Source organism: Aotus nancymaae, unplaced genomic scaffold, assembly GCF_030222135.1.
Source record: "Aotus nancymaae isolate 86718 unplaced genomic scaffold, 86718_ANA_hifiasm-v0.15.2.pri h1tg000030l, whole genome shotgun sequence".
In the NCBI taxonomy this organism is placed as follows: Eukaryota; Metazoa; Chordata; class Mammalia; order Primates; family Aotidae; genus Aotus; species Aotus nancymaae.
Genome location: NW_026988443.1, coordinates 18,491,514 through 18,516,774, shown reverse-complemented (window position 1 = coordinate 18,516,774; position 25,261 = coordinate 18,491,514).

Below are 25,261 nucleotides of genomic sequence, written 5' to 3'. Positions count from 1 at the left end.
GTTCATTTGTTGTTGTATAGATTGATTGTTTCTTGGTTACTGATATTTCTTTTCCAAAGGAAAGAAAATCAGTGTATTGAAGAGATAACCAAACCTCTATGTTTATTACAACACTACATAAAATAGTCAAATGTTTTTAAATCAGTGCTGAGGATTCTAGAGACAATCCTGGATTTCTATGTGTTTGGGTAGGAATAACGCAGTCAACCAAATAACTATCTTCAAACGTACAAAATGATCATATGTAAAAAAAGACGGAGAAACATAGTGAAAGAGCTCAGAGATGAAAATAAGTTCTTCAGGGGATCTGAATAGCAGACCTCAAGAGGAGGTGACATTTAAATCTAGAATGGAAAGAAGACTCTTTAGCAGAGCTGCACTGTATGATACTAGTGACAAAGAAGCTTTTTCATTATTAGAAACGCTTGTGCTTGTGGGAATAAGAAAATCTATTATCACTGAGACACGGGCAAGCACAGTATGTCTATAGATGCATGACCAGATCATTCTCAAGTTTATTTGCTGTTAGCAATATTTGGGAATATTACTATAAAGTGTGTATTTCATTTCATAAAATATAACCTTGAATCATACACATCCTTAGCAAATTTTAAGAATTTATCACAACCTCTGCATGCATTGTCTAGCAAATTAACATAAGCTGTATACACAGAAATATAATTTAAATAATGATTGGGAAAAAAATGAAAACCTGACAGCCAGAAATCCCATTTAATTTATTTAATCAAAGAAACTATTACATCTGATCAATTGATGAAAACTGACAGAGTTAGATATTTCAAAACAAAATAATTTGGCCAGTGGTTTATGGAGTAATGAGAAAATGTAATTTGTGCTTTCCAATTTAGCAAATGATATAGCAATATTGAGAGAACTATTAGCATATACTGCAGATAAAACTGTGGACTGAGCAGTTATATAACTATCTAGATGCATTTTATTTACTAAGAGCAGTGGGTCTTGTTAACTTCAGTTCTATGATAGACTTAAGTATATATTATCAGTAGGCTGAAATAGAGTTGGAGTAATTATCTGAACTGTAGAATCTTACTCTTTACTTTTTGGATTTAGCAACCTTTCCTCCTCTTTCTCTTGGCCACAAAATAAAGAATGTGTGAGGGAGACTTTAATATTAAAGTTTCTCTTTTTAGAGAAATTTTCTAAAAACTTTCTTGACATTACAACATTTAGTTTCTGCATCCCATATCTATTTATTTGTCCAGAAAATTAGGTTGAGGTTCTTTTCATATGTCTCAATTCCATTCATTTCTATAACCCATGCCATCTCTGCAATGTGATAGAATTGAGAGGTTTTCCAGTGAATAAACATGAGCTTACCACAAATATTACAAGTCAGGCATCAGAGCAACATCTGCATTCACAAACATCCTTGGCTAGTCAGTCAGTGAATTTCATAAATTATCTGGCTTATGTGTAAAGCAGTGTCCATGCCGGACTTTCTCTGACTACCCAGCTAGTGTCTAGCTTTGTATCATAAGTCAAATAAGAGAAGGTAGAAAGCTTCTCCTTCCACAAAACTGTAATGGGGCAGATATCGATAATAAAGTATTTCTCATGAAATATAGGATTAATACCACTTGAGGGAAAGTTGTAAGGACTGGATACAAATCTAAGAAGTTCCTTTATTTCTTTTTGCTATGATTTATTGAATGAATATTATGTGCTAGACACTGCTACATGCTGGAGACACAAAAGTGAGCACATCTCATTGAGTACCTGGTCTTCTTGGAACTTGCAGACTACTAGATGGATATAGTTTACTATATACTCATCTTGATAAATATAGACTTACAAGTTTTACAAATGTTTAAAGGAAATAAATGATGTTGTAAGAGTACATAATGAATTCTTTGTCCTTATAAAAGGTTTCCACGAAGCCTTCTTAGAGCAAGTAACATTTCTGGTGAGAAGAACGAGTATAAACTAATGTAGTGATGGTTGAGTACAACCATATTACAGAGAAGATATGTCATATTCAGTGACCCCGCTGGGAGTGAGGGAAAAGGGCAATTCAAAAAATTTGGAGTTTAAGTCACAGGGAAACTTAATAGTTCAGGTCAGCGTGGTGGGAGACATTGTTGGATGGGAGACTGGTGGAAAGAAAACATAGTAACTATTTGCTATCTCCCATGTGTGGCCAGTGAAAAGTTCCTCTATAACAGTGGCTGCCTTTTTGTTGAGTCCTTGCTAAGTACTTGGAACATAATGTTCTTTGTCTGATTCCACCATACATTCTGTTTTGCTGCAATCTGTCTTTTTCTCTCTTCTGTACCATTTCTTAACCTCTGTGAATTTCAGTTCTGTCATCTACATTCAGAATTCCTGGTCATACCCAGTATACCTAATATATACTCTAACTTATATCTAATATATTTATGGAACAACTACGAGCCAGGTACTTTCATATACCATATCTCATTCCAACTATATGTCACTCTTCCTTAAGGTAGGCATTATCTCTACAATTTATAGAAGCAAAACTAAGACTCTTAACTGTATTAGGCAGGTGGAGCTATAAGCTGTAAATAACCATGAACTTTCTATTGCATTACCTGTAAATACAAAACAGCTCTATGAATGTTTTTAGGAGGCACTATATAAATTACAAATGTCTAATCATGTACATGTAGCAATAAATATAAAATAATATATATACTAGATAAATTATTTAGTATATATTTAGTGCATATGAGGATTTTTCAATATTATGTTTATTTAGATATTTATATTTTACACATAAGAAGTTTTGAGAATTTCAGCCACTTATTTCTTATTTGATCTTAAACAACTAAGTTATGTGCCTGTATGTATTCCTTTCAAAGAATTTTGAATTTAAATATGTTGCCATGAAATTACATATACAATGTGATATATGAAAACCATTATAACTGAGCACATTATAAACTAATCTAGTGTAGTATACATGCATTAGTCTGTTCTCACACTGCTATGAAGAAATACCCAAGATTAGGTAACTTATAAATGACAGAGGTTTAATTGACTCTCCTGGGGAAACCTCAGGAAACTTACAATCATGATGGAAATCACCTCTTCACTGGGTGGCAGGAGACAAAATGAATTCCAACAGGGGAAATGCCAAAAGTTTATAAAACCATCAGATCTCAGGAGAACTCACTATCATGAGAACAGCATGGGAGAAACTCTCCTCATGATTTAATTACCTCCACTTGATCCCACCCTCGACAAGTGGCGATTATGGGGATTATAATTCAAGATGATATTTTGGGTGGGGACACAACCAAACCATATCAATACAGCCCTCCCTCCCCAAATGGAGATGTAGTGTTTCCTCCTTGCTAGGGAGGGAATGGGTTGCAGCATCATGTAGATCGATGCTCTACCATTAGCTCTGCCACCAGTTATGTGACCCTGGGTGAGCTATTTCCCCAATCCAAGACTCAGTGATTTGTTAAACTTGTAAACTTAAAAACAATTAGACCACTTTTGGCTCATGAATAATATATGAGGTTCACCCATAACAGTGTCTTCTTCTAATAGAGTCTTTTAAAAAATCAGCAAACAAGATTATTGTACAATATTGATTTGTGTCTATTATCAAGGTTACTTTTCTCCCAGTAGGAAACCCATGTATATAATCAAATCACATCTCTGGTTTATCAGAAAACCTATGAACTGAAAAAAAAAATCCGTTTGTTAATCTTAAATTAAAAAAGAAGAAATGAGCCTACTTTCCTTCAAGCCAAATTCTAGCTGAACATTTTCTTTACTACATGGCTTATTGACTGAATGTACATTGTATACATTGCATCTTGTTTGGTACTTCTTTCTGTAACCAGCACAGACAGTGTTCTCCATGATATGTTAATATAGCAGATGGGTAGGATTTTTCTCTAATGCCCAAAGAAACTACAGTCTGAAGGTCACCACATGCACATTTGTTCCTAACATTTGTTTTGTTTTTGTAACTTTGTTTTAAATCCTTTTCTTATAAATGAGTATTAGGAAGTCTATATTCTAACTCGCCCTGCTTTTGTTGTTGTTGTGTTTTGCTGTTTGCCTGAAGGCAATTGATGCCCTCTTTATGTATTATAATTTTCATCAGTACTATATGCAGTTTGGATTACTTTGGGATGGCAGATTGATATTATTTGCATGGCATTGTAAAGGAAGCATAAGGTATAGTAATAGAAAATAACTATGAAGCAAAGTACCTGAAAATAGATTAGTTATGTCTTCTGTGAGAAGAAAAGGGATGCAGGAAGAGTTACATTCTGCATTTTTTACATCCTCTAGTAGCTGCCTTTAAGAACATTCCCTGCATAGACATTTTATGATTAGGTTAATCTCTGAAGACAATTAGCACTTTGTTACATATCCAAGGGCTTTTAGTGGAAATAATATAAGTTTTTAATAATGTTTGCACCTTCGTGTGTCCTAGATGCATAGAAGTCAGCTCTTTGCATCATGATTTTTCTTCTCTTTTTCTGTCTCTATCTAAATTCATTTCACTTATTTCCAAAAATAAACAAACAAGATAAAGAATATTTGTAAATCTGTGCTGAGAACATCAAGCTATTTAAGACATAAACAACAAGTGTGAAAAAAAATGAAAAATTTTACCCAGAATCAAGATTAATAAAAATATTAATATTCTATACATATACAAACAATATAATAACACTTTTCTCTCTTGCTGCTGCTGAACATTGCTGATAACAAATCCATGAAGTGGATATTGTCCTTATTTTGCTGATAGAGAAACTATATCCAGGAGGGTTAAAATAACTTCTCATGGCCATATAACTAGTAAGAGATAAAGGTGACACTAGTCTACATTTTAACTATCAGCTCAGGATTTCATAGCTTCTTAGCTCCCTTACTTTCAAATTAAGATACCACTCTCTGATATTTAAAAATATCTCTATGTGAAACATTTGAATATATCTCCTTGGACAGCTTCCACTGGCATCATCAAAGTCTACATAAAATTCTTAAAAATACATAAATACATGCCAGTGTCTTTGAAAATCCTAACATTGCATTTTGCAAAAGCCATGCCAAATAGGAGGATTGTAGGCCTCATAGGCATCCTGAAATTGTCCAATGTTCCATTTATGTTAGTAAGATGAAATGATATCACTCATGATAGGGTATTTTCTCTTTGAAAAATCCTATGGCTATGTGCAGAAATGTATTTCAACTCTCTTTCTCTTTTTCTCTCTCTCTCTCTTTCTCTCTCTCTCTCTCTCTCTCTCTCTCTCTCTCTCTCTCTCTCGTGTGTGTGTGTGTGTGTGTGCATGTGCAATTTAAAGAAGAATTTTGGGGCTTGGGGATTCCTTTTATGGAACCAGGACACCTTTTGCCTTTAGATCCTTCATCTCCAATGACAGTCCTTTTGAAAATAACACTAATCTAAGTCCAATATCTATCACTGGGCCTTCACATAATGAAGAAAACTAAGGGCATCAGAGTTGAGAAGGAAGAGCGAGTATCAAAGATACCATATGAGGTGCTTGATATATATAATGTGACAGTGCCTTTCTTTGTACCAACTCTAGACTTCCCAATTAGATGAGCCGAGAACTTACCTTTTATGAATTGGCTGGTTGCTTCTTGTAACCAAAAGTATCCTTAAGAGTAGAGATCCAAAGATAAAGAACCTCAGTTTTCTGGGCCTTTAAGTAACCTTCAGTCTGTCAATGGGGTATTTGTGTATACAAGCAACACCATCCCAATGAGATTCCGAATGGGTATCCTCAATTACTCGGTGGCAAAATACAACAAGAAGCTCTTAACAATGTGAATTATGGGAGATAGAGGATTATTACTCAGATTTATTACTCCGACCTTTACATTTCATAGTCACTTTGAAATGACTCTTCTGGATACTCCAGAGATCAATAGTATATCAACAGTACATGTATTATCATATTCATATTTTCAATAATTAGTACACTTGAATATTTCATATGTGCCAGGATAAATAGACACAAGATTGTTCTGGAAATATATGCACTCCACTGAGAAAGGCAGGGATGTCAACAGAATATGACAATAACCAGTGATATACCCTCTGGTAGAAACACAAACAGGATTTGTGGGAGCATAAAGGACAAACATTTCTATGTGTATTAGCCTTATCTTAGCCAGTTAAAGCTTGGGAGAGTGTAGAAACTGTTCTAAAAGAGAACAGCCAGTATGAAGACATGGAAGTATTAGGGAACATTAACATTTTCATATAAACAAGTAGGTTGGTACATTCAGTGTGGGGAATTAGGATTAGGAGGGGAGGCTAGAGAGGTGGAAAAGTTCATGAGAAGGAAGGGCCACAGTAAATACAAATGAAGCAACCAAAGTGTTTAAACTAAAGGAACTGCTTTAGTCCCTGGTACAAAGTGGAGAATGGCTTGGATGGTAATGATCCTGGTATTGGTTCGGTGTTTTAGGAATTCTGATAAAAGATGCTAAGGACTGCAACCAAGTAATAGTCTATAATAACTTGTGATGACATCACATTTGCTATGTGCCTGCAAAAAGTTATTTCCACTTCTGAATTGGTTTGCCTACACAACCCATAAGATCACCTGGGCCAGACAGACCCCAAAGATTCTTTGTTTTCTAAAGTGTGAGACTATGACCCATGTAGCAGGTATGTGAAGAATACAAAGCATTTCATAGGTTGGCTTTATCCTAAAAACTCAATTGAATTAATCAATTCAGTTCCAATAATGCAAGTGACGGTTCTGCCTATCTACATTGAGGTGCCTAAGTTTATTATGTCTCCATTAATTTCTATAAAGGTGCTAAATTCACCATTTACTTGAATATAAATTACCTTATTTAATGCAGCTGTGATTTTCTACTCTTACTCCACAGCCTTCTCTGCACAAATGTCTATCTCTATGTGCCCATCAATATTTAACATAATTAAAGTCCTTATTTTTACGGATGAAATGGTTGGCACCCTGCTAAGATCCCATGAAATTCATTTTAGCACATCTTTGGACCCATCATTGAGCTTTTCTGTGCTTTGCCGTTAACCTCTCACACCTACAAACTTCTAAGCCTGGTTCTTTGGGCATTGGAGCCTCCATATTCATGGGAAGACCCAGAAACACTTGAGAAATTGCCGTCCCCCTTTATCCAATTCCAGGGTAGCCCATAACTCATGACTGGTGGAGAAGTACAACAGCCCAGCTTCCTTCTCTCAGAATGCAGTAAATGCAGGTGTAATGTCTTCTTCAAAGCTCTGTTGGGGATGATGCTGCATTTAGGACTTCACCTGAAATCACTTTGTTTTTTGGCTTCACCTGAAATCACTTCTTTGTTCAGCTTCTCTCCCTCCTGGACCATCTCTCCTTACTCCCTTGATATTAATAGTTCTTCCCAGGATCATTTTCATTATACATTTCAGTTGCACCTGAATCCTTCATCCAGCCTCTGGTTCTGGTAGATGCCAACTGAAGACACCTGAAATGATCAACCTGAGTCTTCTGTGTGGCTTTTGTTAGGCGGTTGACCATGAGGTATGCTTATGGTACTTGGAAGCATGAGGGACTAATTCTTAAATACTATTCTCCAGTGTTTTAGAAATTGATGCCAAACTAGAAAGAGATTGTGAGTAGAAAATGCTTCTGTTCAGAAAGACTGCACTAACCATAGAAAACTAGTCAAGTGTCAGAGAAAAGTGTCAGTGATAGCTTAGGGCTCTGCAGATAACATGAACACTGGTGGAAATGAGCATTTAGACATGGTCTTATTTAAACAGGCCTCACTCCTGTCTGGATGGAACATCACTCAAGATAAGCTGCTTTTGTTCACACTCTGTGATTCTCAAATAGATGACTGAGAAGTATGGAGAATGGAAATAATGGTCTGAGGAAAAAATAGTTGAGTGACCAGTTCTACTTGGTTCTAAGATAGTCTTTGTTCCAGTTTTCCAGCTTTGACACTATTCTTGAAAAATCTTTTACCTGTCATTAAACCTTTCCCTGGTGGCCTCATGTCAGATACCTTGCCCTACTTCTGGATCCCAGAACCAACCTTTTAGCACCAGAACTTTCCATATCTGTGTCTGGGAGAGTCCTGTGGGGATGCTGTCAGCTGCCAGAATGTACTACTGAACTACTACATCAAGCTTTATTTACATGTTCTCTTGGAAGAGAGCCTACTCAGCACATCTCTCTATCCTAATACATCCCCATATATAAAACACAAACAAAAACAAAACATGTTGTAGTCTCACTGCTAAACAGAATTTTCTGCACTAAGCCATGGCTTGCCATTGTGTAGGATTAGACAAGCCTATTCCACGCAAGAGAAAAACCTAGATGTGTTAATTAGTATGATTTAATCATCCCACAATGTAAACATGTATTTAATTTCTAGATTATACCCTGTAAATATGTACAGTAGTTGTCAATTAAATATAAAATAAAAATTTTAAAAGAATATTTTAAGAAAAATTGGAGTCCTTGCTATTGAGGCTGTTTTATTAAGTAAATGGTTTATGATAAAAGTCTCTAATGAGGCACTAATCACAGGTTAGCAGCTGAAGTAAATTATAAATGCATGGTCAGATTTATTTCTTTTTTTCAAGATTGAGCAAATTCATTGGGTCATTTTACATAAGTTAACTCACATCTCCACCAGCTCTCCAAACAGGGCACATGCCCTCTGTCTTTGATGCATTCAATTCGAAGATGCGTTTTTTGGTCAAATGTATACATTGGCCAGCTTGATATTATAAAATTTGGACTCTGCCACACAATTGCAACCCACAAGTATTCATTAAGCATATAGTTATTATAATCCTGAAAGAAAAGTTACTCACTTTTGCAAATTCTTGAAGTTATTCATATATATTATCTGAACATTTTGAGTCAATGCAGATGTAGCTATTCTTTAGAAAGACTCTTAAGATAAAAGAGCCACTGTTTCTAGGCTCGGAGAGTGGGCATGTTATAGCTTACATTGGTTATTTAAGCATGACTTTTCTCAAATGCCTATTCTCATATCAAGATATCTTAACAATATAAATAAATTAGTTTAAGGCTGGACTAGGGCATTAATCTTTATGCAGTGTGAATTGTGGCAAGGAACTATGTTAACATACAAAGATAGGTAAGACTTATTTAGGAGCAGAGTTTCAAAAAAGACAAGAAACTTATTAGATGTCATACATGTTTTTCAGTAATATATGTGTTTACAAATAATGATGATATAGATTTCAGAATGCTTTGCTTCTCATATGATATATACAGTTAGAAACAGGGAATATGGAAAGAGTATGAGCACAAGAAAAAAATCAATTTGCAATCATTTAATGTACCACACTGCCCTATCCTAAAGTAATAGGCAGTTGAAAGAGTGCAGGATAGTCCATTTCTCTCACTGCTCAGTTATGAAAAAAATTTTGGTTGCTTCCATTTTTCAACATTATGCTAATGAAATGCAAATAGAAATGGTAGAAAGGAAAACTGGATGGCAAGATGAGACTTTCTGCTGGGTTCAACATTTTAGGAAAAAAGCCCACGGCACAAATCTCATTTTCTGTGTGAAGCAAGAAGGTTAAAATTTGTATTTAATCATGGATTGGACTTGCTACAGCTCTGAAAAGCCATCATAAAGCATTGCTAGCGTGGGCACATTTGTTGACCGGATAGTAGCGTATGATTCAATTTTCCACCCTTTGCAGTTCAACACAGATAAAAAGAGTGAAATGTATAAATTCTCTTCCCCAAAATGCTATTTCCAGTTGATGATATTCAGCTGTATCAGCCTGCAAAATTTCTTGGCTTTCCAAAGGCAGTGACTAAAAAAACATTCAGAAAGTTGACAAGTTGACAACCTTAAAATAAATAGAGGTAAATTTGTAAAATAGAAATTAATAAAAATAAATACAGAAGGAATGTATATGGCTGGGGTATAAACTGTCCTGCTTTTCAGCTGCCCAGGTCCTTGACTCAGCAAGGACCTGGCCAATGAAATCTCAGTCCTTCTTGGTCCTTAGAAGTCCTGGATTAGCAGAATGTTTTCTCTGAAATAGCACAAAATACCAAAGAAGCAAAGTGATTCTAAATTTTTAGGAAAAGCCAAGTATACCAGCACCACATGCCACAGTCAGGATCAAATGTAGGACCCTGACTGAGATGAGGTCAGGAAAAGGGAAGAAGATCCCAGAGAATTGTCAGCAACAGCAGAGAGGCATGAAGAGCAAGCAGTGGGGAAGATGATTAGTGAGGTCAGAAAAGAAGGGCTTAACCAGCTAACTGGCAGAAACCCTGAGCTAGCTAGAATTAACATAACTCCTGATAGAGAGATCTCAGATTTTAAGCTACAACGGAATTGAAGTGTAGCTATCTTCCTTTGTGGACTGAGTAACCTTAAATTTACAATCTCCAAGCATTGTAATTTCGTCAATTTTAAAGCAGTTTCACACATTTTTAAATGTAAGAATTGAAAGAAAAAATATTTACCATATATCCGGCTTGATTCTTATCACACAGGATGTCATAAATATTTTCTTCCCATTTTGTTAGAAAAGAGAGCAGAAATTTTACTTAAAAAGATTCTCATGGATTTGCATTTCTTCTAAAAAATCAATCTGAAAATCAATTTGAAAACTTTTGAACTACAAAGTATAATGTCTGTTCATTTACTGAGACTGTTGGGAATGTTGAATCATCTCTTGAATTTATACACCAGTAAAAAGTCACAACTTTAGAGAACAATCAAATCAAGATAAAATATGCTAAAAAATAGTCCTCAATTTATTTCCAGAAGTCAAAAATAGGAGATTAAAGATGGAGACAGAAGGTGTTCCCTATGATTGCCAAGATCTTAGCCAAGGGCCTGTGGCATGGCTGGTGTATGTGCAAGATTTGAGAGTGTATCAAGCTTATCATGAAGCTATAGTCCAGTGTCTATGAAACAGGAAGCAAAAACGACTATATCACAACTGCTGAAGGAACCCTCAAACCCATTATTCAATCTCTTCTTCATAATCTATTTTTATTTTTACCTCTGTTGTCTAGATGAGCTTCTGATAGCATTGCCAGGCCTGCAATTTCACAGCAATGGAAAAGGAAAAAAAAAAAAAAAGACCAGTATTTAAACTTGGCTTTGTTTGATATTAGCACAGATATTGAGTCCTGAATCTATAAACAGCCATGATTTCCTTTTACTAGGAATTTTAATTTGGAAAACATAGAAATGAAAATGAAACTACCAAACTCCTGTTTGTGTGTTTCTTTGGTAGCTGTTTAGTGGGGCATTTTATCTAGTCAGTATGGAATAACCTCAAGCTCTAGGGACCCAAACCCAAGTCAGCTTTCAACATGAGAAAACTCATTTTGATTCCCCCATTTGACAGAGGTGACAAACCTGTGTTGACCTTCATGACAATTACAGGCAGGAGCTGGGCACAGGGTGTAGAAACAGCAGGCATCAGTGAGTCGGCTCTCAGAGGTAATGAGCCAAAGATGAGGCTCTCTTTCAGTTCCTTTGGGAAACTGCTAAAAATAGAACCTTTGCTGACTGTAAGTATAAAACTAAAATAAGGATTTGGGAATATTGAGGCCATGAGATACAGACATAAATTTAAGACCTATGAAATGAAACAAATTTCCAAAGGTGAAAAGATTGATTCTTGAAGAAAATTAAACTTGATTGAAAGTGACAACAAAATCTGTGTATCTGTGGAGTGTCATAGCTGAAAGGTCCCTAAGGAAACTAATTCCCCCTCTTGATTTTACAGAGGAGGAAAGAAGCCTTAGAGAGTTTATTTAACTTTCTCAAAAAACTGAAAAAGTTTGAGGCAGAGGCAGGTCTAGAACCCTGCAATTTGGAGTAATAGTTTACAGTTGTATCCCACTATCATAAATTGCCTCCTGTGTAGAAGCTACATGTTGTTGTTTTCTTAGATATGATAGAGGTTATATAAAATATTTTAAAGTGATATAGATTATTTCAAATATGAGAAACTATATTCACCTTCACTAACATTCAGTCCTGTCCTTGACACATAAGAATCATGACATGCAGGGTGTTCAGTGTACGTATGTGTTTAGTGTGTGAGGTTTCTAATAATATTTTTGTGCCCCCGTGGATGTAGAATGATTAGGTTACTGAATTATCAATTAGTATTTAATTTTAAATCTTGTTGACTAACCCATGGATTTTAACTGAATTAAATGTGCTTTAATTCTAGACATAAAAATAGAAAAACACATTCTTGCTTTATGAGCAAAGAATAAAAGATACAAATTGTGCTAATTTACCAGTTGACCATTCTCATCTTTGGCCTCAGAAAAGAATATTGCTTTCTCTTAGGATGAGCATGGCTGACAGACATATGTTACGTGAAATTGCAAGCTGACCACAGCTTCACTTTGCAGATCTCCATTTTTCTCATGCAAGAGAAATCCAGAGGTATAGAGTTTGTCTTGGCATTGCCCTGGTGGAATGGAATGCCCAAGATGCAGAGTTTTTATTATACACCATGCTAATTGTGGCTAAGACATTTATTTGACTATGTCAATATTTGTTTTATCCTTCTACAATAATGCTAATAATAATAACATATTTGGCTGGTCACATGTCAATTATGAGAAAAGACTACACCTTCTCACTAGTTTTGTCTCAGTAATTAAGTTCTTAAGAAGATGAAAAAGGGAATGTCATGGAATTTCTGATTCTTGATTAGAGAAGGCGTTTACCTCTATTTGCTATTAATCATTTTTTTCTATTCTGCTTCTTGAAACAAATGTGATGGTTGGAGAGCTGGCAGTCTTGTTGGATAATGAGGTTGAGATCCATAGTCAGGTTGAGGGATTTGTGGAATCGTATCAGGCATAAACAGCCTATAGTTGGCCTAGGTTGAAATGGAGAATACTATCTTGTCAACTCATTGCTTTAAGTTATATATCGCATGGACATAAAACGTCTAATACATCATGTTTCATCAGAGAAATGATGATTGCTTTTTGGTACTTCTCTTTTGGGCCTAAATGGAAGCTAATATCTGTCAAAAATTAAAGAAAGTAGAGGATCTTATTATTATTGATTCAATAACTTTGTTTAGGAATTTAGGCCTAACAAATTAGAACACTGTTATGGCTGTATCTTGTTGATCAATTAAAAAAAAATTAGCTTATAGCCAGGTGCAGTAGCTCATGCTTGTAATCTTAGCCCTTTGGGAGGCCAAGGCAGGCAGATTACATGAGGTCAAGAGACCAGCCTTGCCAACATGGTGAAACCCCGTCTCTACAAAAAACAAAAAAAATCAGCTGGGTGTGGTGATGGTGGTGATGCATCCCTGTAATCCCAGGTTTTGGGGAGGCTGAGTCACGAGAATTACTTGAACCCTAGAGGTGGAGGTTGCAGTGAGCCAAGATGATGCCACTGCACTCCAGAATGGGCAACAGAGTGAGACTTTGTTTCAAAATAAAAATTAAAAAAACTTTTATTCATGTCACATTTTATAATATTGTAATGTGAACAATACACTCAATTTTCAAAGGGAGGGGAACTATTCGCATAAAAATATCACTGGTTAAAATATTAACTAACTGTATAATTTAAACTAAAATATTAGGTAATGACCAATAGAACATAATATAAACAAAAATCTCTCTACATTCCAACCTATTAATACTATATCATCATCTATTGGCTTCTTTATTGAATAGTTATGGAGCACCCTGCTCTGTGCCAGGCACTGTACTCTGTATCTTGGATATTTTGCTCTACCTCAGTGCTCTTGAAAACCTAGGAGATAAACTTAGTTTTGCCAGCTTTTGATTTAGTTCATTTTTCAATAGACTTTAATTAAGGCTTCCCTTGATAACATTACCCTAATTTGTTTGCAGGAATTCTGCATGATCCAGGCTTTCTTTGCCACCCAATTTGACTTTCATGTGACATTGAAAGAGAACAAGGAAGACAGAGAGAAAAAATAGAAGGAGAAACGGTGAGTGCTGGCAACTGTTTGTGTATGGTTGTGTGGAGGGATGTGTCAGTGCACATAGTCAACCTTACATAGTCCTTTTAGATACTAGAAAACATCATTTACAAAGGTTTTGAGTATACTGCAAGTGCTGGCATCCACTGCCTTAGATTTGTCAAGCTGGTTACAGGGCTGCTTGGGCAGCTGGAGGGGTGCTTTTATTTTTCTGGCATTGCGACTGTACCTCCCAGCTGGGCTCAATATGGTCAGTGACTTCCTCAAGCCCCAAAAGACTTTGTAAATTTGAATATTACAAAGAGATCATAAAATTTCAAGACCTCTGTGATATCTGAGTGTCAGCTGTGCATTCTTTTGAAAGTCTTTGCATCCCCCACAAATAAATGTATGATTTTAAGATAGTGCTAAGGTCTGGGATGCCGGCTGTTTCTACTACCTGGGTTAACACTGTTGGATTGAGTAGGCTGTCAGCATGGTCAAGAATCATTCTTTTTGCTTACCAGCCAAGGATACTTGTCAAACCAACTTCATTAACTTGAAATAATAGTGTCTTAATAGCTGACTGTGTCAAAGTAATAAAACATCTAAATTATTAAATATCTTAAAATAGTTAAGTATAGATTCTGTTTTGGGAAGGTATATTGCTTTATTCTCTTCAAAAACACAGTAAGTCCAGTGAATTGCTAATACTGTGCAGTGAAAATCAACTTTGATATTTAGATGAAGACTTCAAGACTGTTTTACTAAGAGATAAGACTAACTGTGTATATTTATGTGTAGCCATAATGTATTTCAACATTTAGTTTGCTTTCATCTAGTATGTGCTGTGTGGGGGGACTGTAAAAAGTGCCCTACTTAGATATAGAAATCAATTGCATATAGTTCCAGACTACAGGCAATAAGATGACAAACTTTAAATGAATAGCATTTGCAGTTAGATTTGGATTCAAATTTTGATTCCTGTATTTAAAACATTTGTGTTTTGGATGATGTGTTAATTCTCTGAGTCTTTACATGAGCATCAGATATTTGTAGAAAGAAGCATTAAAGTCAGTTTCAAGCTCAGGGTATTTGTGTACATTTTGTTAGTTCCCTTCCAGTTCATAAGAGAGAGGAAAATATAATGATCTGGGAATTTGAAAGATGGCATGATCCCTTATGGCAATCATAGAGAGAAAAGGTTATTACAGGACAAAGGATTGGGACTAGAGCTTAAATCAGGAATATTCTGCTTGGAGAAGTTTGAATATGAGTAGTGTTTGGAAGGGTGAACTTTCATTGACAATGGGGATTTTCTCAATATTTGAGAAAAATATTGGAGACAGTAATGCATGATGTCTGTGTAGAATGTATGCATGGTCAAATTTAGTTGAAACGTAATTTGATTAATGAAACTATTTTCCCCTGCAATTTCTCAGTCTTGTTTAAAATCTTTGTGCAATATTAAGCCTATGTGTTTTGTGATATTATTAGACTATTTCAAACAGCCAGAGTCTGAATTATCACACTTTTTGAATTAATGGAATCTACGTGAACACTCAGTGAATACTGAGCACATGACGGCCTAAGAATAAACTTATCACCTTCACTGTCTTCAATGAGTGCTTGACATGCACAACTCCAGAGGAATAACACAATGTCTCTGTCACAATGTCTTTTTTCTTGAACTTGGTCTTCCTTTCTTTGATATAAATATGCAGAGAATTTTTAATAAGATGAGATAACCTGACTCTCTTTGAAGTGTTTACAACAAAGATTTCCCCAGGCTATTAAAGAAAGAGTATAGAAACTATCAAAGCCTTGTTAATGACCATCAATAAAATTATGGCTTAGTTCATCTCATGTTAATCTAAACAACGCCTTGTGATCCGAGGTCAGCATTTCATCTTGGTTAGGCAATGAAACCATGAATGAAAATTCATTTTAGCAGCTATTGAGTGGTGTAGGCATTGGTATCGGAAAGATCTTGATTTGAATCCTAGCTGTATCATTAACTAGTTTCACACATATAAATACATTTTTATACTTATGTAAGTTCTAATTTTTTATCTTTAAAATGGGATGATATTGTTCTCATATAGTAGTATGTAATATTTTCAAGACATATTTTAGAAATATGTCACAGGGCCTAATAGTGAGATTTTAATACTTATTTTTATCTTAATTGTGTATAGAACATGTAGCATGTGCATATATACACTAGACCCAATCACTGTCTTAATGGAAACTTATAGTGGAGGAAGAATTCATTTATTACCAATAAATTATGGTAGGGTAAAATTAATCTTTAATAAATTCATAAGTATAGTTCTGAAAGAGTGCAGATGAAAGAATGATTAATTTGGGCTTGAGAAATTAGGGCAGGCATCCCAGCAGCATTGACATTGCAGTTTAGCCATGAAGGATGAATATTCTAATAATCTGAGAATGAAAGAATGGGCATTTCAAATGAAGGAACTGCATGGAACTCAGGAACAGGAATAGCAGTCCTCATGGAAATTGGAATGGAGAAAAAAAGATTAGTATTATGGTCTCTAAGAGACAATGATATTCCTTAGATTTGCTTCCGAGAATCTGCTACAGCTACATTACCATCTTTGCCTTCCTCCTCCTCTTTCTCCAAATTACATTTCCCTTACCTCTCTATTTTTTTTTTCATTTTGCATTTCATAAAGTCCTGCCACAGCTGTTTCCTTAAGACCTATGTTTATCCAAGGAATCATCAGTACACATCACTAGCACCATACGTGTTTTGCAGGAGGAAAGACACATAAATAGAGGAATAGTAGCTTAGTAGCATGCATACCATCTCTCCAAACTGTAGTTAAAGGACATCATCATCTAGTCATAGATGTTTATACATTACAGCCAAAGTTCCAATGGAGAGTAGCCCTGCACCCATGATTTTCTATATATTATAAACAGAAGGAGTAGGGAATATTGATGTGTTTACGTGATGATGAAAGCTCACTGGTTGGGAAAACTGCCTTGCTAAAAAGATAAAGTTTCTGTAGCTCATTGACTGCCATGATCTGGTTTCTCCATTTAGCTAACTCAGAAATGTTAAACTAACTGTCTTCTAACCAACAGTTTCAAGATGTGCCTTTTATCCAGCTTCTAGCTCTAGCCCCAACCATTGATTAATTGAGTCTCTGCTATCCATGTGTAGGCTGGAGTGCAATGGCATGATCTCAGCTCAATGCAACCTCTGCCTCCCGGGTTCAATTCTCCCCCTTCAGCTTCCTGAATAGCTGGGATTATAGGCACCTGCCACCATGCCCAGCTAATTTTGTATTTTTAGTAGAGACAGGGTTTCACCATGTTGGCCAGGCTGGTCTCGAACTCCTGACCTCAGGTGATCTGCCTGCTTTGCCCTCCCAAAGTACTGGGATTACAGGCATGAGCCACTGCACCCAGCCATCAAGTATAGACTTTCAATGAGAAACCTTGATTGTCCTCAGCTGGGTCAGGTGAACACTCAGCACTCATGGTGTGGGTCTGGGCACTGCAATTAACTGGACTGGAATAGAAATGACAAGAAATGATATGACAAGAAATGTGAACCAATGTATCACTGAAGACTTTCGAGAATATTGGGAAATTATATCCAGAAAAGTATGAAGGAAGAGGCAACACAGCAAATTTTAGAGGAATTATAACTCAGTAGCATAACTCAAAAGCATAAATATATAGTCTAGACACTAACAGTGAGGATCACTAAAAGTCTGGCAATATGCGGCAAATATTAGTTATGCATGATGTTGCACTCCTGAAAACTCTTGAGTCTTTAGAGCCTTTCTCAAGCCAACACTACATGCAACCACCACAGATTGTTTCAAGTCGATTTCACTAGACAAAACTCATCTGACATCCTAGAGTTCTACACTACAGTCATAAAGTACATGAATCTCTGTGGATAGTAAAGATATAAAAAGTTATTTAGCTTCTGGGGCCTTCTCCTGGTTCCTAACTCCTTGGCGCTTATATTGGTCAAAATTTCCTAGGATAAAAAAGTTACTGTTGCTATGACAAATGGGGATTTATACCTGGTTTTTATTCCTATCACTAGATTCTCATCCTAATTTGTAACAGCAGTGTAAGTGATGAAGGATGAAGGGGAATATGAAAGGTCTAAACTTAAAAATAATTTAAAAATTTAGTTGAGGAGGGAATAAAAATTAAAAAACTGTCTGAAGAACCTAGAAAATGAATGTCTTATAAAATACCATATATATATGTGTATATATATATACATATATATACTATATATATAATAACATAATGATACTGTAATTAAAAACATCTTGGAACATCATTTGGTGTCACTAATATGCTTTATGATCAGGTTTCTGAGCCATACTTGTTGGGGTTGACATACGAGCTCATATGAGCAACATAGGCTCCCCATTTCTGGAATTACTCATTAGAAAAGAGCAGTAAAACACAAGACAAACAACACATGTTGATTACATTGCCTTTGTTTTCAAACCACAGATCATAAATTAAGATTTCACTTTCAGTCTACTAAATTGAGTACATGTAATCTATAGATTTGTTAAGTAACTAAATTAATGGAGGGCTCACTAATTCAATATAGAATGTATATACACATTCACTATGTACTCATTTTAACTATTTACCTATATTTAAATCAAATAGAGGATTTCTTAAACTTTAAGTACTCACTGAATAATTATAATTAATCTTCATAAATTAATCATAATTACACATTAATCATTAATTAACCACAGCATTGGTCTTATTTTGTATATTTGACAAGAAAAAATTATTAATAAAGATTTTATACTGTTTTGTCCATTGGGGATTTGTCTCTGTAGGTTTTGATTGGCTACAAATTCAAATACCCAACATTTTCAGGCTGCTACGTATATATGTTATTCCAGACCACTTGGATTTGGTAGATTTGGATAGACTTTCATAGTCTCATTTAATAAACTTATGTAACAATCTATCTAAAAGTTCATTTTATAAACTTTAAAAAATAAATAAATGGAAGTATTATAGGGAAAGATCATGTTGTTCTAGATATTAATTTAGATTCCATCTAGATTTAAAATTGTACAAACATAGGCACTTTATTTTTCTCTGTTTTTCCAAGGCATGGGGAAGCCTAGGAGAAACAATCCATATACTGTCAAATTGCTATTGTAGTTATTTTTGTATGTGAACAATAAAAGAGTTGAAATTGGACTGTAATATTGATTGTTGCTGAATCCATTTGGAAAGCACTAAGTGCAGTTGCAATTTAAATAGCACCGTTTTATAGTGTTGATTTAATCCTTCATAAAATTATGGTTTACTAGACTTCTAAGAAAAGAAATATAAATGGATAACAATATATATGGAGTTTAACATTACGTGCTTTACACCTACAAATGAATTAGATCAAGGAGATTTGAAAAGCCCACTCAGAATTGCTCTCCAAGAATAGAATACAAAAGTAGTAATTGATAGCTCTTTCTGGGGACCCTTCCTGAGAATTCCCAATAAAGTATGATAATTACAAACAGGAGATCAAGAGCTGGTATGCTGTTTCTGATTATTAGAAGTTGCTCAGTTTCTCATACAGTAGAGACAAATTGTATCATAAAAGCAAAAAGGGAAAACCTGTTTTATTTTTATTTGCTCCCCACACCCTGATATACACTAAGCACCAACCACACTGCTTGGCACAAACTAAAAATATTGCTTGATAATTGTATTAGGCTGGTTTTCAAAAGGGGAAGAGCCATGGAAGGAGGAATAATATCTATAGTATTTTCTTTAAATTTGGTTGATAAACTAGTCTTCTCACTCCTGCCTTCTAAGATGTTAACTACACGTTTATTTTTTTTCTTCATCAGGAGTTTAATAAGTGGTAGATGTGTTGAACTGCATTGGGGTTCTTCAGATAAATATAATAGGATAGACAGAGATAGAGAGAAAGAAAAAATGATAGAAGATAGATAGATAGATAGATACATACATACATACATATTATGAGAGTGATTATGGAGGCTCAGGAGTCCCACAATATGCCCTCTCCAAGCTGAAGAACTAGGTAAGCCTGTGGTGTAATTCAGTTTGAGTCAAAAGGTCTGGAAACCAGGGCAGGTGAAGGTGTACTCTCAGTCTAAAGCTGAAAGCCTGAGAAACTGGAGGACCACATGTATAAGTCCAAAGCCCAAATAAACTGGAGTTCTAATGCCCCAAGGCAGGAGCTCCAGTAAAGAGTAGCTTCACCTTTCCTCTGCCCTTTTGTTGTATTTGGTCCCTCAACAGATTAGATGATGCCTCCTCACATTGGGTAATGGTGGATCTTCCTTACCCAGTCTACTGAGTTAAATACAAATATCTTCCAGAAACACAATCACAGAGATACACAGAAATAATGCCTTACCAGCTATATGAGTATCCCTTAACATAATGAAGTTGACACATAAAATTAAACATTAAGCTCTTCAATAATCCTGTGATACAGCAATTGGTCAAAATAAATCAAAAATGTCATTCATGATACAAAGATAAATGCTTAACTACTGATTGATAAACTCTGTAACTTAGGAAGTTTCAAAAATAAACAGAAGTCTTACAATCTTAATGAATTGCTAAATGAATTAAATAAGTAATAGTCAATAAACATATGAAGTTATAGTAAATATATCTCTAATGACTATACCCCCTTTATTGAAACAATTGCGTTATGTGAATTTTAAACACAACAGGAGCACATGTACATGAATGCATGCCCCACTTTCATATTGAGTAGCATTTATTACTACTCCCACCTAAGCCTTACTAAACCAGCTGACATTGATGTTACTGTCCCCCTGAGAGCAGCATCTCATCTCTATCCTGATGTGCAGTAGCATACTCTACTAATGCAAGCTACAGCACACTTGTGTTTTTGTTGCTGTGGTTTTGTGTGCTGTTAAATCCTCACTGACTTGAACAGTGTTGGATAAATAGGTGATCAATGAATTTTATGGAATGAATGAAGATGAAAAAATACTTCAAATCCTGTAAGTAACCATTGGTATGAATAAGCTTCACCTATTTTCTTGCTCTTAAAGCTGGCCTCAAGTCCAAGAGACCAATTCAATATAAGCTTATGTATTTTCCTAATACATTCCTCTACAATATTATCTTATTTTCCAGAGTGATTTTTTCTCTGGTCATTATTTAGCAAACAATAATGCTATATAGGGTCTGTTTAGCACCTCCTGTGTGTTATGAGATATTTTGGCATCTTCTTAAAAGTCAGGTGCCTCTTTTCAACTTACATTCCAGCTATTCTTAACAGAAGCCATTTATGAAAATAGAATATTGAGGACACAATTATTCTGCCACATCTGAACTAGAACTGACATTAAAGTCATGTTTCTAGAAGTACTTTATAACTCTGGAAGTTATTTTCCAAAACAAATTTTTTGCTCATCTTTGTTACGTTTGTTTGTCTTTTGTTGCTTGTTCCTAGAGGCTATTTTTAGAAGGAAAAAAAAATAACTACTTTTATCAGCAATGAAGAAAACAAGAATTTCAGCGCTATTGTTTTACAAATTTTTTAAATAGAACATATTCTACAGAAAAATATTGAGATTGCAAAATAGCTATCTGGTTTCACTTTGGTGATGAAAACTGAATAATCAATTGTAAGGAGTAAAGTGATCTCAGCTCACTGCAACTTCCACTTTCCGGGTTCAAGCAATTCTCCTATCTCAACCTCCCAAGTAGCTGGGACTACAGGCACATGCCACTACACCTAAATTTTGTATTTTTTATTAGAGACGGGGTTTTATCATATTGGCTAGGCTGATCTTGAACTCCTGAGGTTAGGTGATCCAACCTCCTCGGTCTCCCAAAGGGCTGGGATTACAGGCGTAACCCACCGCACCCGGCCTACCAGGAACTTTTTAGTAAGTAGGCTTGGACTCTTATCTCTGATAATTTTTAGCTTTGGAGCCTTGACGAAGTTACTTACATTACCTTTTCAGTCACAGTTTTCTCCTTTACTAAATGCAATTTAAAATTTACAATAAAAGGTCATATAGTTTTGTAGAAAATGTATGCTAACATTATGATTCTCAGAAAATGATCAGTGCATCATTTGGGCTATTGTGATTGTATTAGAATTCCCTTTTCTAAAAAAAAAGAAAACACTTATTTTTATCCTCATATACATTCTAGCCATTTTGAATAACAGAAGTTTCATTCTACCCAAATAATTTGTTCATGCTTATAGAATTTTTCTTAAAAAATGTTTATTTTTGTTGATACATATTAAATTACATATTTTTGGAATGCATGTGATAATTTGATATGTTCATGCAATCAAATCTGGGTGATTGGCATGCTCATCATCCTAAATATTTATTTTTTATTTTTTCTGGGAACATTTGAATTATTCTGTTCTAGCTATTTCTTTTTTTGTGTTTTCTGTTGTTTGTTCATTTTTGATATGGAGTTTCGTTCTTGTTGCCCTAGGTATTTTATTCTCTTTTTTGCAATTGTAAATAGGAGTTTGCTCATGATTTGGCTCTCTGTTTGTCTGTTATTGGATTATAAGAATGCTTGTGATTTCTGCATGTTGATTTTGTATCCTGAGATTTGCTGAAGTTGCTTATCAGTTTAAGGAGATTTTGGGCTGAGATGATGGGGTCTTCTAAATGTGCAATCATGTCCTCTGCAAATAGAGACAATTTGACTTCCTCCTTTCCTAATTGAATACACTTTATTTCTTTTTCTTGCCTAATTATTCTGGCTAGAAATTCCAATACTATATTAAATAGGAATGGTGAGAGAGGGCATCCTTGTGTAGTGCCAGATTTTAAAGGGAACGTTTCCAGTTTTTGCCGTTCAGTATGATATTGGATGTGGGTTTGTTGTAAATAGCCTTTATTATTTTGTTATATGTTCCATTCATACCTAGTTTATTGAGGGTTTTTAGCATAAAGAGCTGTTGAATTTTGTCAAAGACCTTCTCTGCATCTATTGAGATAATCATGTGGTTTTTGTCTTTGGTTCTGTTTATGCGATGGATTAAGTTTATAGACTTGTGTATGTTGAACCAGCCTTGCATCCCCAGGATAAAGCTTACTTATCGTGATGAATAAGCTTTTTGATGTGCTCTTGCATTCAGTTTGCCTGTATTTTATTGAAGATTTTTGCATCGATATTCATCATGGATATTAGCCTGAAGTTAGTTTTCTTTTTTAGTTGAGTCTCTGCCAGGTTTTGGTTTCAGGATGATGTTGGTCCCATAAAATGATTTAGGGAGGATTCCTTTTTTGTGTGTTGTTTGGAATAGTTTCAGTAGGAATGGTACCAGCTCCTCTTTGTACATCTGGTAGAATTCGGCTGTGAACCCTTCTGGACCTGGACTTTTTATGGTTGGCTATTAATTGCTGCCTCAACTTCAGCCCTTGTTATTGGTCTATTCAGAGTTTCAACTTCTTCCTGGTTTAGTCTTTGGAGGGTGGAAATGTCCAGGAATTTATCTATTTCTTACATATTTACTGGATTATGTGCATAGAGTTGTTTGTAGTAATTTCTGATGGTAGTTTGTATTTCTGTGGAATCAGTGGTGATATCCCCTTTATCATTTTTTATTGCATCTATTTGTTTCGTCTCTCTTTTCTTTTTTATTAGTCTGGCTAGTGGTCTGTCTATTTTGTTGATCTTTCAAAAACCAGCTCCTGGATTTATTGGTTTTTTTTTAAGAGTTTTTTGTGTCTCTATCTCCTTCCGTTCTGTTGTGATCTTAGTTGGTTCTTGTCTTCTGCTAGTTTTTGAGTTTTGTTTTGTTTTTATCTTGCTCCTCTATCTCTTTCCATTTTGATGTTAGGGTGTCAATTTTAGATCTTTCCTCACTTCCCAGCTTCTCATGTGGGCATTTATTGCTGTAATTTCCCTTTGGACACTGCTTTACATGTATCCCAGAGATTCTGGTACATTGTGTCTTTGTTCTTGTTGATTTTGAAGAACATCTTTATTTCTGCCTTCAATCCATCGTTTATCTAGTTGACATTTAGGAGCCAGTTGTTTACTTTCCATCAAGTTATGTAGTTTTGAGTTAGTTTCTTAATCCTGAGTTCTAATTTTATTGCACTGTGGTGTGAGAGACTGTTTGTTATGATTTCTGTTCTTTTGCATTTGCTGAGGAGTGATTCACTTCCAATTATGTGGTTAATTTTAAAGTAAGTACAATGTGGTGCTGAGAAGAATGTATATTCTGTGGATTTGGGGTGGAGAGTTCTGTAGATGTCTATTAGGTCTGCTTGGTCCAGATCTGCATTCAAGCCCTGGATATTCTTACTGATTTTCTGTCTTGCCGATCTGTCCAATATTAACAGTGGAGTGTTGAAGTCTCCCACTATTATTATGCAGGAGTCTAAGTCTCTTTGTAGGTCATTAAGAACTTGCTTTATGTATCTGGGTGTTCTCATACTGGGTGCATATATATTTAGGATAGTTAGCTCTTCTTGTTGTATTGATCCTTTTACCATTATGTAATGCCCTTCTTTGTCTCTTTTGATCTTTGTTGACTTAAAATCTGTTTTGTCACAGACTAGGATTGTAACCTCTGCTCTTTTTTGCTCTCCATTTGCTTGGTAAATCTTCTTTCATCCCTTTATTTTGAGTCTATGTGTGTCTTTGCACATGAGATGGGTCTCCTGAATACAGCACATGGATGGGTCTTGACTTTGTATCCAGTTTGTCAGTCTGTGTCTTTTGATTGGGGCATTTAGGCCATTTACATTTAACGTTAATATTGTTATGTGTGAATTTGATCCTGCCATTTTGTTAGTGGTTGGTTGTTTTGCCTGTTGGTTGATGCTGTTTCTTCATTGCATCGCTGGTCTTTACCATTTGGTTCACATTTGTAGTGGCTGGTACTGGTTGTTCCTTTCCGTGTTTAGTGCTTCCTTCAGGAGCTCTTGTGAGGCAGGTTTGGTGGCAATGAAACCTCTCAGCAATTGCTTGTCCATAAAGGATTTTATTTATCTTTCAGTTATGAAGCTTAGTTTGATTGGATATGAAAGTCTGGGTTGAAAGTTCTTTTCTTTAATGATGTTGAATATTGGCCCTCACTCTCTTCTGGCTTGTGGGGATTCTGCCGAGAGATCCACTATGAGTCTGATGGACTTCCCTTTGTCGATGACCTGATCTTTCTCCCCTGGCTGCCCTTAGCATTTTTTCCTTCATTTCAGCCCTGGTGAATCTGACGATTATGTGCTTTGGGGTTGCTCTTTTCATGGAATGTCTTTGTGG